The sequence below is a fragment of the Notamacropus eugenii genome, chromosome 4 (genome assembly GCF_028372415.1).
Source record: "Notamacropus eugenii isolate mMacEug1 chromosome 4, mMacEug1.pri_v2, whole genome shotgun sequence".
NCBI lineage: Eukaryota > Metazoa > Chordata > Mammalia > Diprotodontia > Macropodidae > Notamacropus > Notamacropus eugenii.
Window position 1 is genome coordinate 276517127 of NC_092875.1, and position 18392 is coordinate 276535518.

Here is an 18392-nt window from a genome sequence, read left to right on the forward strand (position 1 = left end):
CTGGTTGTTACTGGTAATGTTCGTCGTATTGGTGTTTAATTTTCTAGGATCTCTTTCCAGATTTTTACAGTCCTTAAGTTACTAAACTTAAGGATAATCTGTTTCTTAAAATGTATAAAACAGTGAAGTACTGCCACTTATTTTGTGTATATATTGTAAATATATAAATATGTATAATATATATAAATATACACAGTCACACACAAGCCTCATGTTTGCCTCATACAGTTATAAGCTGATTAGAGAGACAAAATTTATAATTAGGGAACAATACGGTATATTATGCTGTGTCAAGCTGTGCCATGTAGGTTGTGTAGTAGGAATTGTGAGGAGGGAGACATCATTGTGAGTGGGAGTTGTCAGGGACGGTTTCACGAAAGAAGTGGTTCTCAGACAAAGTCTTTAAGGGATTCAGATAGACTGAGTGGAGAGAAGAATGCATTCCAGGTGGGATGAAACCCTTGAACAATGACTCAGCCCCAAGGATGCCCACAGTGTGTAGGGAGGTGGGGGTTTCCCGGGGGTGGGCATAGAAGCAGTAATAAGGGATGAGCCTGACTTGCACTAGGTGTGAATTTTTTCCATTCTGTATTACCTTCATGTAGCTCTATCCCATTCTGACCTAAAGCATAGGAAAAACTTGGTTGTCATTTCACAGCTGATGATTGCTGAATCGTGCTTGCACCAGGCTAAAGAAACTGATCAGGGTGGTCACCTACAGGTCATAGGTCTGAGGTTTCTGCAGCTCAGCTCTCCCCAATGGGCATTTTAACTCATTGTCATGCAACCAAAAGATCTTGGGTGGTGTGTTGGTAGCTTTAGAAGAATAGATGAAAATAATTAATAAGTACTCTGCTCAGACCCAGTCATTATTCTCCCTTGCCTCCACTTTCTTGTCAGCTAACTGCAGAATATTCTAGTTTGATTGGCAAATTTTCTTGAAATTTTACTGAGTCTTGCTGGAGCATATTTTCATATCATGCCCATATTTAATGTGTAATTACTTTGTATTATATTGTTATGTTATTATTTATGTAATGTAAGTATCACTCGCATTATATTGTTGTCAGATAGATAGCTTCCCCAGCTTTGTGATTTTACAATCTACAGCTTAGCACAGTGCCCAACATATAGTAGGAGCTTAATAAATGTTTATTGACTGACAACTTAGCCAACATGTAAGAAACAAGGAGAACTAATGAAAATGTACGAAAGGAGCAAATGGAGAAACTTTCACCATACAGTCTGGCTGATTGGAATTCCTCATTCATTATCAGTCAGCCTGGGCTGCATGGAGGGTAGGCAGACTAAGCTTGATTTCTCAAGACTCAGGAACTGATGCAGAGGGGAGGGAGTAGAACAAGAAAATAATTTATGCAGTGACAGCAACACTGTAAAAGTAAGCAACTTTTGAAAAATTTCAAAACTCTAATCAGTGCAGTGAGCAACCCTGATTGCAAAGGCTCAGTGATGAAGCATGCTATGCAACTCCTGACAAAGACATGACAGACTATCGGTGCAGGAGACATTTTCTGGACCAGGTCAATAGAGCCATTTGTTTTGCTTGACCATGCAAATTTGCTACAAGGGTCCTTTCTTTTCTCTCTTCTCACTTCCACAATAATGAGGGGATAGAGAGAGAAAAATTTGACTTTTGTTGAATGAAAAAATAAAATTTCATTTAAAAAATAGACTTCTCAGAATTTGCTAACTACAGATGAAAACAATTTTCATGTTATAAGATGAAAGAAAGTAAACATTCATGGGCATGGTATCTCATTTAAGTTCTAGATTAGAAAATCAGTTGATACTCATATCACATTCATAAAACCTCAGGCATTCCTCCATGTTTGACGGTGGGCAAATCACTTTACTCTGATTGTTTTCTTATATGTAAAATGGGGAAAATGCTACCCATAGTTCCTCTTAGGGTCATTGTGATGTTCAGGTGAGATAATATATTTAAAGAGCCTTGCAAACCTTAAATTGCCATATAAATCTCAGGATTAGAAAATGTAGATTTTCAAGCTAAGAAAACTGACTATCTTTTTTAGTGGTTGTCCTCCAAGCTTGAAATTCTCTTTCTCCTCCTCACTTCCTAGTTTTATTGAGTTCCTTCAAATCTGATTTTCTTTCTTGTGTAAGTTTAAAATCCTTTCTACAGGCTTTGTTAAAAGCCTTTCCCAGTCCCCCGTACTGTAGAGCTTTCCCCTGTGTTGATTACCTCCAGTTTATCCTGCATATATTTTGTAGTTGTTCGCACATTGTCTGCCCATTATTCCAAAAATCTTAGGGAAGTTTGAAGATTTAGTTTTAAAGTAGGTTCAAAAAAGGAGCGATCTTATCTGCATGTCTTTCTATCCCCGGCACTTAGCACAGCACCTGGCACATAGTAGGGGCTCATTACAGTCTTGTTGGTTTCACTTGACCTTAGTGGCATCTAATCCAATCCTCTAATTTTTTACAAAGGAGGAAACTGAGGTCCAAGGAAGTGAAGTGACCTGCTTAAGGTCACACAAAAAGTAAACATGAGAGGCACAGTTTGAACTCAGGACCTCTAACTCTAGAGTTAGTGTTCTTTGCACTGAACCACACTCCTTCCTTATTAGTTATTATTATTATTGAATAGACTTCTGTGAATACAGTAATACAACTGAAATTTTTTTATCCTTCCACTTGATTGTGAGATCTGATAGCAAGGATTTGTGCCTTGCCTAGATAACACAGCTTTCCACACACAGTCAATGATTAAAAAATAAAAATTCGAATCTACTTCTTTAGTACGTTATTAATTGGACCTTCTTGCCCCTCTGTTTATACTTGGCATTGTATGTTTCACCTGATACAGATTGCTTTTGAAAAGACCTAAGAATTTGTAACAGTATATATAATATACATACACATATACATACATGTATATATACACACATATATACATGTGTATACACTTGTATATGTATATATACATATGCACATACCTATGTGTGTATATGTGTGTGTGCACATATATATTCCTGAGAGGGACAAGAGTAGAAATAATTTTAGGAAAATTAAGTATTCCAAAACGAATCTAGAAACTCAAGTCTTATCTCTATTTGTGGCACAAAAATACCAAGTAATTGGAAAACTCCTTGTGTAACTTGTACACATTCTTGCCCCCATATATGAGATGGAAATAAAAATGTGAGTGTGTAATCTCAAAAGGATACTATGAGAATACATGAGCTTTGTTTCTTCTGCTACTTCTATTACCCTTTCTTAGTCAATTAGGCATTTAGGAAGATGTATTAGCTCCTTTAAAGCTATTAGTAGACATACTACTTAGTGTATTACAGCTGGGCTGTTTCCATAGGTATCTAAATTATTTTCCTCTGCTACTGAGGATAGAGTCCTATAAGAGTATATACATGTGTATGTGTGTGTGTGTGTATGTGTGTGTATACACATACACATACATCTATATGTATGTGTATGTATATAGCTGTAGTTCTATACATAGCTATGTGAGAATTATGCATTATTAGTATTATTTCTATTACACAGCAAGTGACTTAGTGGATTGAACAGTAGGCCCAGGGCCAAGAAGACCCAAGTTCAAATCTTGTCTCCTATGTTGTTGTTTCACTGATATCTGACTGCTCATGATCCCATTTGGGATTTTCTTGGCAAAGATACTGGAGTAATTTGTATTTCCTTCTCCAGCTCATTTTACAGATGAGGAAACTGAGGCAAAGAGTGAAGTGATTTGTCCAGGGTCACACAACTAACATCTGAGGCCGGATTTGAACTCAGGAAGATGAATCTTCCTGACTTCCTGCTCAGCTCTCTATCCACCACACCCTGTAGCTGCCCCTTGCTCTCCCACTTATTTACTTATTTAATGTAGGCAGGTAGGTAGGACACATCTATTAAGTCATAGGTGAGTTGAGATCTGCTTTGATAAAGGAAGTTCTCCATACTGACTAAATTACAAGTCCTTCATTGATTGAATGTAACTGCTAATAGGTATATTAAATTCAAATTTCCTGTACCCTTCAAGAGGGAGCTTACTGACTCTGTGACCCTGTCTATATAAGTACTTAATATCTAATTGCTCCAGGCAACTCTCTGAGGCAGTTGCAGAAAAGGTGCCCATCTCCATTGGTAGAAAATTCTTTTCATTCAAAATTCCCTTCACCAGTGAAATCAGAAGTCTAGAGGGGAAAAAAGAGCTACGCCTAATATGCTTCTCATTTTTAGAAGCATCTGAGGGAGGCATTTTTGAGTGAAAATTAACTTGATGAACCTCAAAAACAAAATGACATTTTTAATGAAATTGTGTTGATTCTTTTATGCATCTGTAAGAGATGCCCACCTTCCCTGGTATATGCATTTATAGGTCATCTTTTAAAGAGATCACTGACATACATACATCTTTGTATATTCTTCATTCAGCCAGTAAGTTTAAAGATTTTCTCTAAGCTTTTTATTCCTTTGCAACCTTAGTCAAATTCTTAATTGATACAGTATTTTTTTTTAAGAAACTTAGGTTCAAATTTAATCTTTTACGTAGTATGAGCTGGTTCCCTAGGAAACTTCGAGGAAAGAACAACATTTGTAGAGTTTTTGTCTGTTTAAATGGCCCTGGCCAAAAATACACTGTGGTTTCCCTAGGATACTTTTTTTCGGTATCTTACTTTGCTTGACTGGTTCTTCCTTCTCTCTACATCCCTTAATGGCTGCCAAAGGCAATCTGTACCCTAAGTAACTTGTCTGTGACTCATCTACCTCTCCCTTCTAAGCAGCTGGGACGTTGTTTCTTCCCTAATCAGCTGTTTGGCAGGGGAATGATTCAAAGCTGAGCCACCATCAGTACAGTCAGGTACAGGCTCCCGCAATGCTCACAGTTGGCTCTTACTAGGGGAGTTCCTGCAAGAAAGGGAAGTTGGCCATGCTAATGAGGGGTTCCAGCTGAGCCAGGCATTTCTCTGTGTTTGTTTTTAGAGAAAAGGGAGAAAATTCTGGTGGAGCAGGTTTGGGGGTGGGGAACAAGAATTTTGAGGACTTTGTTCTCTTTAGTTAAAAAAGACACTGATTTTCTAAGTTTCTAGCAAGATGAATGGCAAGAGTGGAAAGAAGACATTGAAAATACCCACAAAAAACTACTCCTTAAAGCAAAATCATAGTGAAGTACTGTTATTTTCAAGGTAGAATGAGATCAATATTGATTATACTTATAATATTTTATAAATTTTATTTTATATGTTTATGAATTGTAAATTTCTATATACTTATATACTATTTTGTAAATTGCTAAATTGGCCAATGTTATTTAGCAAGTTTAAAGTTTTTTTTAACATCCTCAAAAAGATATTTCTGTTATCTATGGTAACACTGAAGGCAAAGGGAAGAAATAACATAATTGAAATCTATAAATTTTTTGGCTCATTTTAGTTATTTCAATTTTCTAAATAATTTTATGTAAGTGATAAGGGCAGAAATGAAATGGGATGTGGGTAGTGAAAGAAAAGAGCCAGTGAGTGGGAAAGGTGACATTCCAACAATTTGGAACATGTGGGTTGTGAGGGGAGATTAGTAGCTTGGTGAGCTATCAGCCCCAACAGATGGAAGCTATGATACATTTCAATTAAGTCTTTCAAGGAGACAAGTCAGAAGAGGTAGTTAAATAACCAAGGAGAGCAATTAGATGAGCAAAAAAGTGAGGAAAGTAGAAGCCAGAGATGGAAGTATGGATCCAAAGGAGATTTAAGTCTTTTCAATTGTATTACTCAATCTACAGTGTTTGACCTTGTCATCAAGTCTAGGTTCAGGCTGTTCTCATGCAGATTAGAATACCCTGGTAAATTTAGATTGGCGCTAATGATAATCCATGATAGTAGACTCTTCAATCTAATACTTACCAACAGAGTTGGAAAGAATTCTGGGAATGTTTGCTGTTTCTCTGTTTTATTTTTATGTGACCATTCTCAAGGATGCATTGGGAAACCTGAAAAGTCTTGCTTAGACTTTACTTCTGATCCTTAAGAAAATTCATGAATTTAAGGGACCTCGTGCATCTTCTCTACTCACTCCCTCTGAATGAAAGTTTATATTCTTTCGCATAGATCACTTCTCAATCTCTGTCTCTACTGCCTTCCTTTGAATCAATCCTCCATGTCTTTAAAAAGTCCTTAAGACAGTTGGACAATTTAACTTAGCCTCATCCCTCCTCATCAATAGTATGATTTCTCAACTTTCTCCATCCGTGTCAATGAAAATATTATTCTGGCTTTCTCATCTTTAAGTATTAGTTATCTTTTACTCTTTCTTTGTCTTCATTCCTTCCCTATTCCATTGTCCCTAATCTCTAGTCAGTTGCTTACTCTTCCATATTCTTCCTCTGTATTGTCTCAGATTTCACATTTCCTCTCCATTTCCACCATCACTCTCCCTATCACTCATTCCCTAGCTTAACTCAGTAGCTCATAAAGTGGTCTTCTTGACTTCAGTTCATCTAACTCTCAGGCTAGTGCATCACAAACTTAGTTTTTCATATAAGATTTAAAATTATATAAGATTTATATAAATTTTTTTATGTAAGATTAAATTAAATCTAAAAAACCTAGCAGAGTCCTCTGTTATCTGATATCTACATACTGATCATTTTATGAGTCATCATGTTATTCAACTATTGACTGTATTTTCCATTTCACACCCTCCTTCTAACTATCCTCTGCATGTACGTTGCTCATTCCCACCTAAGGACTTAGACTGTTCTTGTCTGTAAAGCTCTGCCAATGTTCATTACTTCATTTAAGGCTAAGTTTGAAACTCCATTGCTTAAAAAAAAAAACAACTGCTTTCTTATAATTCCCTTGTTTTGTGTGTCATTATGCCTTGAAGTAACTAATTTGGTGGCTCGGCAGATAGAGCATTAGACCTGGAATCAGGAAGACCCAAGACCAAATTTGGTCTTAGACTCTTATTAGCTGTGTGACAATGGGCAAGTAACTGGACCTCTGTGTGCCTCAGTTTCTTCATCTGTAAAATGAAGATAATACTAGCACCTACGTCTTAGGGTTGTCATGAGGATCAAATAAGAAAATATTTGTAAAGCACTACAGAAATGTTAATATTGTAACTGTTTCCTGTTTATTTGTGAATGGCAGTATACTTTGCTTCCCCAAATGGATTGTAAGTACCTTTTAGGGCAAAGATTGTGTTGTCCTTTTTTTCATTTCCTCTTTATTTATAGAACTGTGAGATACTCAGACTTTTAGCACATGCTTACTGAAAAAAAGGAGGAATTGTATCATTAAGTAATCCAGGAATCCCTGTATCTTGACATATGTTCTGTGAGGGAACGTACTATCCTGGGAAAGATGAAAATGAATGATCACAATCATGATCTAGATCATGTGTCAGCACAGTTCTATATGGACTGAACATACTTTGCCTGAAAACAAGTGAAATTATTGTACCAACCAGGGTAACCAACCATACAGTCGAGTTTTAGTTTATAATATAAAATTGTTAATCCTGGTACTTTAGCACAGTGACATGCAAATAAACAAGTGGAAAATCAAATCAAGAAATGCATCATGAAGACTGAATGTATGCTGACAGTGGGACTTCAAGCCTTAGGCTAGAACCAGGACTGTACTGACCAAACTTTGACATGACAATGATGCTTAACTTAGATCTACCATAAACATCATATTCATGTATGTCTTTTTTAAAGCAGTTTCAGTAGTATCACCTCCAATCCTGCAAGCATTCTTAATAAAATAACTAACATCTTATAAAAATGCATCATTGGGACACTAGAATAGATGATTTTGCCAACTGAGAGGTTATGCTTACTGTAATACAGGTCCCCCAAGAGTAATGAAAGACAAAAAGCTAGTTACCTAAGGAGCTAGCATATAGTGATCTGATATAGTATGAATGCAAGGAGGTTGGGCAAGATGCCAGGCAGCCTAGATTTGGACTTCTGGGGAACAGGAATGTACCATATAAAACCATTTGTGCTGCACCAAAAGATGAATGACATCTTTGAGTGAAAGTATTAGGTAGATGAATAAACATGACCCATGAGGGAAAGGAAGGAAGTTAGTCACTCAGCACTTAACGAACATGTATTGAGCACCTACTACGTATGTGTAAGTCACTATGCTAAGTGCTCAAGATGCAAAGGCAAAATGAAGCTGCCCTTCCTCTCAAGAAGCTCATGTTCTATGTTATAAATCCCAGTAAGCAACAACTATAGCTGTAAACCAAAGGACTGTGTTTCTGAGTGTTCATGAGTGTGAAGTAAGGAATGTGCAAGTGGTTACTCAGACTTTCCAGTAAATATCAACTACACATAGGAAAATGTCACTTTAGGAGACAGGAGCCTCTTTACATTTGGAAGTCAGTGACATTAGTGTTGAGCTATATTATGTAAGTGAAAAGTAGGAAAAGTAGTACAGAATTAAAAGAGCAAAAATAGTCTCAAAAGAAGAATGAGCAGAAATAAATTAAGGAAAAATTGGGTTAGATCTTTTGTATTATGTGAAAATATAACAAATTGTTTTTCTAAAGGTTACTAAAAATATGGTGCAGCTTAATAGTACTTAGGGAATTGTATCTCAATCTAATAAAGCACTTTCATTCCCCAAATATGAATTTAAAGAGTAATTCTATTATGCAAGTATTTGCCATTTCATAAAATTATTCTTCTACTCTAAGTATTGAGCTTATGTGCTGCCTTTTTGAATTAAGATAAGATTTCCTCCTTTTAAAAAATAGTAAGTTTATGTAGTTTTTCAGGTACGTATCTGTTGCTTAAAATAAGATAAATGCTTGTCCAGTGAAATTGAAATGCCCTTTTTTAGTATGCATATATATTACATAAAGCACTTACAGTGTGAAGCTTTGCAATGGAAACAGTGCCGTCTCCAGATTGAAAGTTGATCTAAATTTCTGTTTACTTGAACTAATAAACCAAATATTCAGGTTAGCCAGTGGCAGAGGCCAATCCTAGTAGTGTTTGTTTATTTTTTAATGCCTTTTCTGAGTGAAAAAAAATACTTTTCAAATTTCATCTTCAGCTGCATCTTCTTGTTCAGAATTTCCATGGCCCCATTCCCAATCATCTCAAAGCACAGAGGTGACCCAATTGACAGTTTTCTTTTAAATGCTTAAACTTAGAAGCTATATGAGTCTCCCTAAGTTTCCCTGCCATCTTCTTGATGTCAGGTCATCTCTACTTTTTTCTCGTTGTTGAGTCGTTTCAGTCATGTCTGACTCTTCGTGACCCCATATGGAGTTTTCTTGGCAAAGACTGGTTTGTCATTTCCTTCTTCAGCTCTTTTTATAGATGAGGAACTGAGGCAAACAGGGATAAGTGACTTGCCCAGGGTCACACAGCTAGTAAGTATGAAGAAGGATTTGAACTCCTGAGAATGAGTCTTCCTGATTCCAAACCCAGTATTCTATTCACTGCACCACCTAGCTGCCTCCTTATACAGGAGTTATTTCTCCAAAATTTCTCTTTATATCCAGTTTTTTTAGTACACCTTCATTTTGTGCCTTGTTTTGCATGGTGTTCTTGCAGTCATTCATAAGAAGTCGTTCACCTCCACATATAAAATTTTGAATTTTAAAACAGTGAAACTTCATTAATTCACATTATACTAATTCATAATTTGTGATTATTTGATCGTAATGTCAAAAATGTGTCCTTTGTATTTATGTGGCTATGTGATGTTACAAGGAACTGAGGTGGAGGGAGAGATAATGAATCAGACAACTTTGCTAATGCATAAACTGTATATTTACTCTGGGTGAAGGTCAACAGATTCTTTTCAGACACCACTCTCTGCTGTAATGAATTGTCATTGTTAATTAAGCGCTTAAAAGAATATCTAAAGACATCAAGCTTCCACCTATCCTGTTACTAATGTTCTTATGCACATTTTTTTTTTATTTCAATTATCCCGGTCAGATTGACCCTTCCCCTTTGTCCCTTTTCCTGGTGTTCTCATCTCTCCCCTGTAAACCCCTTCCTACCCTCCAATTAGGCTAAATTATCAGAGCTTTTGTGTTCTCTTATTAATGTGAATCTTTTCTAGAAGCAGCAGTCAGGGCCCACAAGAGAATTCCTGAGCCAGTGCTGAGGTAATTTAAAATGGCATTCCATTTCTGAGTAATCCAGTTTTTATTCAGTCGGGTAGCCAAGCCCCTATTTCTTGCAGTAGGACATACACATAAATTTTCCAGGAGTTGTCTATACCACAGTACTGCTATAAACAGTGTCAGCATCATTACTGAACCTCACAGAGTGGTCCCTATTAAAACAGAGTTAGAAATTGTCGTTATCCCAATTTTCCCATCAGTTCACTATGTCCTGAGCTTAACTCCTTTAGAGGTATTCTTTTAATGTTACATGTCTGTATTAAGTATCAAGAAAGCACCACTTACTTCATTCTTTTTATTACTTCCTTAGTATTACTTGTAGTTTAACATCCCATATACTTTTTTTAAAGAAAAATTCAGTATTTCCTTCAGGTAATGACTTCTCCTGGGGAGCTGGTGATATTTGTTTGAACAGATGCATTGTAAGTACACCTTAACTAGTTTCTTCTGTGTTCCTTTTGGAGTTAAGTGAGCTAAGTCCTATTCCTGTTGAGCAGCAGATGCAGAGATAAGCAATTCATGTGTAAAGGTGGTTGAGCCAGTCTTTTTCCACCATCCCCTTTTCTGGTTCCCCGCGTAGAGATGCTAGTTCTTGACCCTGGAGAGCCAAGTGACTTGCTAATATGGAATTTGACTACCTTTGCTTGAAAGCAACCAAAGATCCCCTTGCTCCGCTGCTATGTGTGCATCCTTAGCTACAAGGACAGTGTTTTCAAATGTGTAGGTTGAATGATAAATCTAAATTCTGTGAAATATAAGGAGAAAGCTGATTAGCTTGGCAGGTTCAGTCCTTTTAGGAAGAATTATCACTGACTACTTGTCCCCAAAAGAGGGAGGCAGTTCTATAGTATTCACTACAAACAAATATTCTCAGGCCTGAAAGAGTTGTCCACTTATTGAAGTCCAAAAGATTCACAATGGTTCATTTCTAAATTGAAATAATTGACATGTAAAAATAAAAACATGTTAACAAAGTATTTTGAGAGCTCTGGAGGAAAAAACTGATGTGTACCATAGTGTTATAATGAGCATTAGATAGTATGTCTCCTGTTGATAGATTTATTCTTAAGGCTATTGAATCCTTGTTTTGAAGTTCTGATAAGGACCCTTTTACAAAATCTTAAACTATTAAGTTTCCACTTTAATAGCAAATATCCTGATAGGTAAGTAAGAAAATTATAAGAGTCTTGTGATGTTCCACGGAAGAGACATTTTCCTGTCTTAAATGGTTGCGTACTATTATTATACTATTTAAAGGAGCTTCCACACTTTGTTTCAAGGTAAGTTTTGATAATAGGTGATACGTTTCCAGACCGTATTTACCTTTATTTGTGCAAGTCCTGTCAAAAATACATGTTTGTTTTATTTGTTTTTAAAGTAATAATAAAGTTATTAAAGATCTAGTTTGGTAGACTGCCTGATTCTTTGGGAGTTTTTGAGACTCAGCAACCATTTATTAGGAACCAGATATGTACAGTGGATTGTGCTGGATATTGGAGGAAACAGCAAATACTGTCCTTGCCTTCACGGAGGTGATAGATAGCAAAAGTTCTGTCTCCAATAGTAAGACCCAGCTTTTAAGGTGTATGCTCACAAAACAGAGAAATGTGATCATTTGCTTTAGAAATTCATTTTTCTTCACAGAAGTATATGGTCTGGATTCCTTCAAGAAGGACCATTTAATTTATATGTAAGAAGACCTATAGTATTAGAAGTTGCACAGGTCTGGGAGTTGGGATAGCTGGATTTCAAATGAGGCTCTGCTTGCTATTAACCAGCTTTATAATCTCAGACAAGTCACTTAGTGGTGGTAGGTGTCAACTTCTTCATTTGTAAATTGAAGAGTTTGGACCAAATGTTCCCCAAGGTTTTTTTCAGCTTTATTATTTTGTGAATATAATTGTTTCTTTATACTGGTGAGCTCTCCAGAAAAAAAAATGCAGGACATCCTTTTAAATTTAATCAGTTTCTCCATCACTTTCTTGAGTCCATCTAGACAGATGACAGATCTAGCCCTGATTTATAGCATTTGTCTGTTTCCAAAGTGTGCTTACCTAATCATACTGAAAATTGAACAGTCAACTCTCTAGTTCAAGCTGATCCAGCACAGCCCTACTAGTAACGAACGTTGTAAGTTGCGTAGCTGGTACTAGAGGGACCTTTTCTACCAAGAGCTCCTTACCAGGATGAAATCACTGTTCCTGATCTAAACAAACAAACAAAAAACATGGCATAGTGGGTAGAGTTGTTGGACTTAGAATTGAGAAGACTTGAGTTCAAATCCTGCCTCAGAGGCTTATTAGCCAGGTGAGTCAGTTAACTTTTATATGCTTCCAGTTCCTCACCTGTAAAGATAAGGAGTTGAATTCAGTGACCTCGAAGGTGAGATCTAGCTCTAAGTCTGTGATCCTGTGGATTCCAGTATAGAGTTTAAGAGAGTCTGGTTTTCAAACATAGTGCTCTTGAAATGACTGCCTACAGAAACCAAGTTAACAAGTGAAGATGAGCATATTGAAGATATTAATAAAAATATTATTTGTTTTTAAAAGATGAATTTGTACATTTTCATGATTATATCTGTTGTGTGTATATGAGAGGCAGAGTGATAGTATGAATAGAGAGGGAGGTAAGAAGATCCAAATTCAAGTTCTACTACAGGTCTCTACTGCTTGTGTGACCCAAGCAAGTCATCTGACTTCTCAGTGAACCAAGGAAACTAGAGGACTATAAGTCATCTCTACCTCTTAGAGCCTCATTTCCTTCCAAACTGTATTCAAGCACCACCTTTCTCAACTAGTACTGTTCATGTTGAATATACTTTTTTTATGTATATATGTATATAATATATGTATTTATTATTACTATTAATTAAAATTATATATAAATATATTTTTAAATTATATATTGATAGAGAGATGTACATCTCTCTACATATGTAGTACGTATATATGTATATTATTTCCCTCAATAAAATATAAACCCCTGAAAGGCAGAGTCTTTTTCATTTTTGTCTTTTTTTCCCTCTGCCCTTAGCATAATGCCTTGCGTATTGTAGATGCTTACTAAATTCTTGATTGGTTAGTTTCAGAGTAGCTGCAGATCTGTACTGGTCGAGTCAGTTTCTTTATCGAGAGTTCCCTATGCTAACGAAATCAAAGGCATTTCACATATAAATTATATTTTTTTCAATGCTAGTGAGCTCTCCAAGGGAAAAAAAAAATGCAAGATATCCAATTCAGATGCCTTTTAATTTGTCAAGATTACAAATAATTTTGAAGGAATAATAAGATAGTATTTGGGGTTCATTATCAGAAGTCATTTTAGGTGCTTTTTTGCATATGACATTGCCATAGGTACAGGGCCATCCTGCCTCTTACCTACTCATCTAGCTCTCAACTATTTGACTGACTTGATAATTGCCCAATGGCAGTGCCATCAGGACTAAGAAGAAAGATCCTTTTCCCAAAAATCCAGAAGGCATAGTAATAACTAAGTACATAAAAGGGCATTTCCACATGGAACTCTCTACCCTTCAAACTTAACCCTCCATTGAGGGCAAAGTTCCATTCCCCCTTACTGCAACAAGATTTCTGTTTTCACTTTCTTTTTGGCTCGAGTAGCTTGTCAAAATGAAATGATTTGTATATGTGGGCAGTTACTTTTTATGGGATCCTATGAATAAGAATATTTTTTAACAAACCAAATTATATTTTCTCACTTTCTAAACTTCAGAGGGGTTTATGGCACAGTAATGATTGAGTACACTAGAATTTTTTTATGGAGGTTACTAGAAAACTGAACAACAATTCAGAATTATGCCTTCATCCTTGGTGCAGTGATGTCCTTGGAGTGAGGGAAAGAAGGGTGAAGGAGTTATGAGTGCTATAGCAAGGTGAAATAATATTTTTTCCAAAAGCCATCAAGATCTTTTTTCCTCCTTTAGAACTACCTTTTTTTTTAATCAGAGGCTTATAAGGTGATGCCAATATGCATCAACTTTGTTCCCTTATAAATCTTACCCCTTATAAATTTGTGACATTTTACCTTGTTAGGGGAGTTTTAAATTCTCATGTACATAAATATTGCCTTTGATAAGATAAGAGAATGGGTCTTGAATATTCTTTTAGTAACTGGTGAGAAGTCTGCAGTAAAATTCTCAAGTTTTAAAGATGGCAATCAGATGAGCTAACTATGAACAAAGGACAGATAGAGATTAAAGCATACTTATGTATTGCAACTGAAGACTTTTCCTTTAAGTAAAAAAAAAAAAGAGTATTCATTCCTAACAACAGAACACCTGAGGCTCCTATATGTAGTATACCAGTCAATCAAAGATTCTGAAAAGATCAGGATTTGTAGATAATTTCTTTTTTTTTTTTTTTTGTCAAACCTTTGAACTGGACCACTTCCATTTTGAGAAAAGTCATATCACAAACTCGTGTTAACCAGATATTGAGATCTTCACTATAGATCTATTTTAGAATATTGTTCCTTGAAATGAGTTACGTTCTGTTTGAACATTTAAAACATTGTCTTAGGTAGCCATTATTTAGTTGGGAAATGATTTCACTTTTAGTGCCTTAGTTTGATAACCGTTACTTTTCTATTAGAAAGGCAACCAACAGTAGTAAATTGAAAACTGTTCACTTATATTATTCTAAATGCCTATTTTCCTTTTTTCACTCCTGTTAAGACTCAGATTCCAGCTCTTTGTTTTGATGTTGGCTTTTTTTCCCTACTGCTGTAGTTTGTGTTAATCCCAATATAAGATTATATAGATTTAGAAGTGCAAGAGACTTTGGAGAAAATCTATTCCAAACCCTTCCCTCTCCCTGACCATTTTACAAATGAGGTGATTGAGTTTCAGAGAGCTTAAGTAACTTGTCCAAAATTACCCAGAGAGTAACTGTCAGACCTAGGATTCCAACATGGGTCCTCAAACTACAAATGCCTTGTTCTTTCCAGTGTACCACACTGCCTGTGATATAAAAATCCTTACTTCCTGAGATACTTAGAACAAAGATAAAAATTGATTAGGTAGAAGCTTTGACTTCCCTAATTTGAGGATTGTATATCCACTGTAGGAAGCTTGTTTTAAATTTTAGAACTTGATTAGGAAAAGTACACTGAGCTGTTAATACACATGGATGTTCTTTCCTTGTAGGAAATTTTTATTATTAATAATTATTATTACAATGAAGAAAAATGTACCTAATTCTGGCAAACTGGTGAATTCAGCATGAAGGATCAACATTATGGTAACAGCCTAAGAAACTTATAGAAAACTGGGTGAAGCTCTTCCAATAAAAATATTTTGCCATGATGTCTCTAAATTATGTATATTGGTTGAATAAAAGCAATCTTTAGGAAGCACAATTAGCTGTTATTAGTAGAGTTTCTTTAGATTGTAAATTATTTCAGATTTTGATATTAATTTAGAGAATGTCATGTTTTCAATATATTCATATAAAAATTAATATTTTCTTTGAGAAGTAGCTTGGTAGGTAGAATAAGAACTAACTGGACTTGGAATTGCAAGACCCGGGTTCAAATCTTGACACTTAGATTTGTTCTTTGTGTGATCCTGCATAGGGAAGACATTTAACCCTTCTGAGTTCCAGCGTCCTCATCGAGTAAATGGATATAAACTAGCTGTACTACTCCCTTCATAGGATTGTTATAGGGAAGGAGTTTTGTTAAAGAGGTGGTGCAGTAGATAGAACACTGAGAATAAAGTCAGAAAGACTTGAGTTCAAATCTGGTCTCATACATTTACTAGCTGTGTGACAAGTCACTTGATCTCTCATTGCCTCTGTTTATTCCTCTGTAAAATGGGGATAATAATAGTACCTATTTCCCAGGGTTGTTGTGAGGATCAAATGAGATAATATTTGTAAAGTACTTTGTAAAATTTAAAGTGCTTTAAAAATGTTATTATAATCACATAGTATCAGCATTATTATTATGTAAAATATGGATTTCACATTGATTAGATTATATATTTTAATTCTTAGATTTATTTCTTGGTAGCAAACTCCATTTGTCCTATTTTAATGATAATAATAATCATAAAACTCAAGTTATCACTTTTTTTGAATGTTCCATTGAGAATCTTAGAGTCTTATTTTGTCACAGAGGAAGATTAGCTTGTGTGTTTTCCCACAAGACTCGTTACAGTATGAAGTCTAATTTAAAATGAAATAATTAGCTTTCCTGAAATATATCTGTCACAGTCTGAATGTTGCTAGTGAACAGACAAGAACTGTCGATTTTACTGATGAGCCTTAGCATTCCAAGATTCTTACCTGAGACTGTTTAGTGAATGTTGTACTTTTAATTCACCAATAATTCCCCTACTGGATGAAAAGTTAATGAAGCTTCAAAAAAATACAGCTTCTAATACAAGAGAAGTAATTTTCAAACCCCCTGGGCATCGCTGTTGCTTATAAAACAATAAGAAAAAATATATAGTCTTTTCCCTTTAAAATCCTTAAAGGAAACCCATTCATATCCTTCATCTGTGCCATCATAACAGCATAGATTTAGAGTAGGTATTTTTAGTCATTTTCCCAAAAGACTCCCATTGACTCCTCAACAAGTCAGCGAACTTCTCTGGGCCTCATGTGTCAAATGAAGGGTTTGTACTAGATGACTTAAGATTCCTTCCATCTATAATCCACCTAATGGTCCCCTTGTTTTACTGATGAAGAAGCTGAGACCTAGAGATTCTGTGACTTTCCAGTAAATCAGTCAGTCAGTCAAAAACTAATCAATAAACTTTTATCAAGCTATGCCAGCCATTTCGGCTAAGATCTGGGGATAAAAAGACCAAAACAAAACAGTGCCTGGCTACAGGGACCTTGTTTGCTAACTGATAAGATAGCCCATACATGCATACATACATACATATATACATACACATACACACGTATATACACACATACATATAAATAAATGTGTATGTGTTTTATATGTGTGTATCACAGATTTATGTTATATTTTATACGTAATATATTTATATCACATTTGCTTATATATAATATAAAATAAGCATATTATATAATATATAATACAAAGCATGATATATATGAGTGTCACACACATATATTATAAGCAGTCCCAGGGGATCAAGAAGGGTTTCATGTAAAATGTTGCATTTAAGTAGAATCTTAAAGGTTACCCAGGAATTTCAGGGGATAGATGTGAGGAGAGTGCATTCCAGGTAAAGGGGACAGTCAGTGCAAAGGCATCAAGATGGGAAATGGATTGTCTGGTCTGAGGAAGAAATGTTAGGCAGTGAGACGATTCAAACCCAGACTCTCTGGCTCCAAATTCAGTGCTCATTCCGCTTCATCATGCTAGGTCCCCCTCAGTCTTAAAAGTTTTTTACAAACATCTCCAGTTATATTTTAAGCTCATTCACTTAGTATAATAAAAAGCTTGTCCACATGAACATTAGTTCAACTTTAAAATTTCAATTCATCCAAGCATTTCTTAAGTGCCTGCTTTTTACAAAGCAATAGTCATTTCGCTGCCTTTGTTAAAGATCATTCATTAAAGAGCCTCTCCACTCCAAGTTTTGTTTCATTTTTTTTTTCAACCAAGGATTCCAGATTGCCACATTATATTCTCATCTGGTCTAACACTTTGAATGGAATTAAGGTAAAATCTGTGGATGGCTTACTTTAGCACCATGTCACTCCTAAAACAGACAAAGCATATGAGTGTGATGGTAGGGCTGGAAAATAAGGATGAGTCCCATGGAGCCCAGAAAACTTCAGAAAATAAATACATAACCGTCCACATTATTCTCTGGGACAAAAGCTGATGCCATACCAAAAGAACATTTGAAAATCATCTAATGATGCACAATATTCTTATGTGATAAATGTTGAATTGAGTTAAATGGGAAGATACTGTAAAACCAAAACCTAACCTGGAGCATTTTTACCTATTGCCTGGTCACTGGGTTACTCAGAGTGTGTGAAATGATTTCACTCATTAATTCAGTCTGTTACCATGGAAACACACTTACTAGTTTAGAAATCCTTCGGGCCACTTCCAAGAACATTAACTCTATACTAGTATACAGAGCAAACATCCAAGACTCAAAATCTCAATAACTTAAGTGGTTAAGGCAATTGGGAGAAAGCCATAAAGGTTGGGAGTGGGGCTCTTATAAACTGACACCAGGTTTTCCTCAACCTTTTGTTCTGATAAGAAATTGTATCTGA

At 35.6% G+C, this 18392-nt stretch overlaps 1 protein-coding gene across 3 annotated transcripts in view; it reads left to right on the top strand.

The window, feature by feature from the left end:
• FAM110B (family with sequence similarity 110 member B) overlaps positions 1-18392 on the top strand; it is a 201457-nt gene that overhangs the window by 115526 nt on the left and 67539 nt on the right. The gene's annotated exons all lie outside the window — the stretch shown is intronic.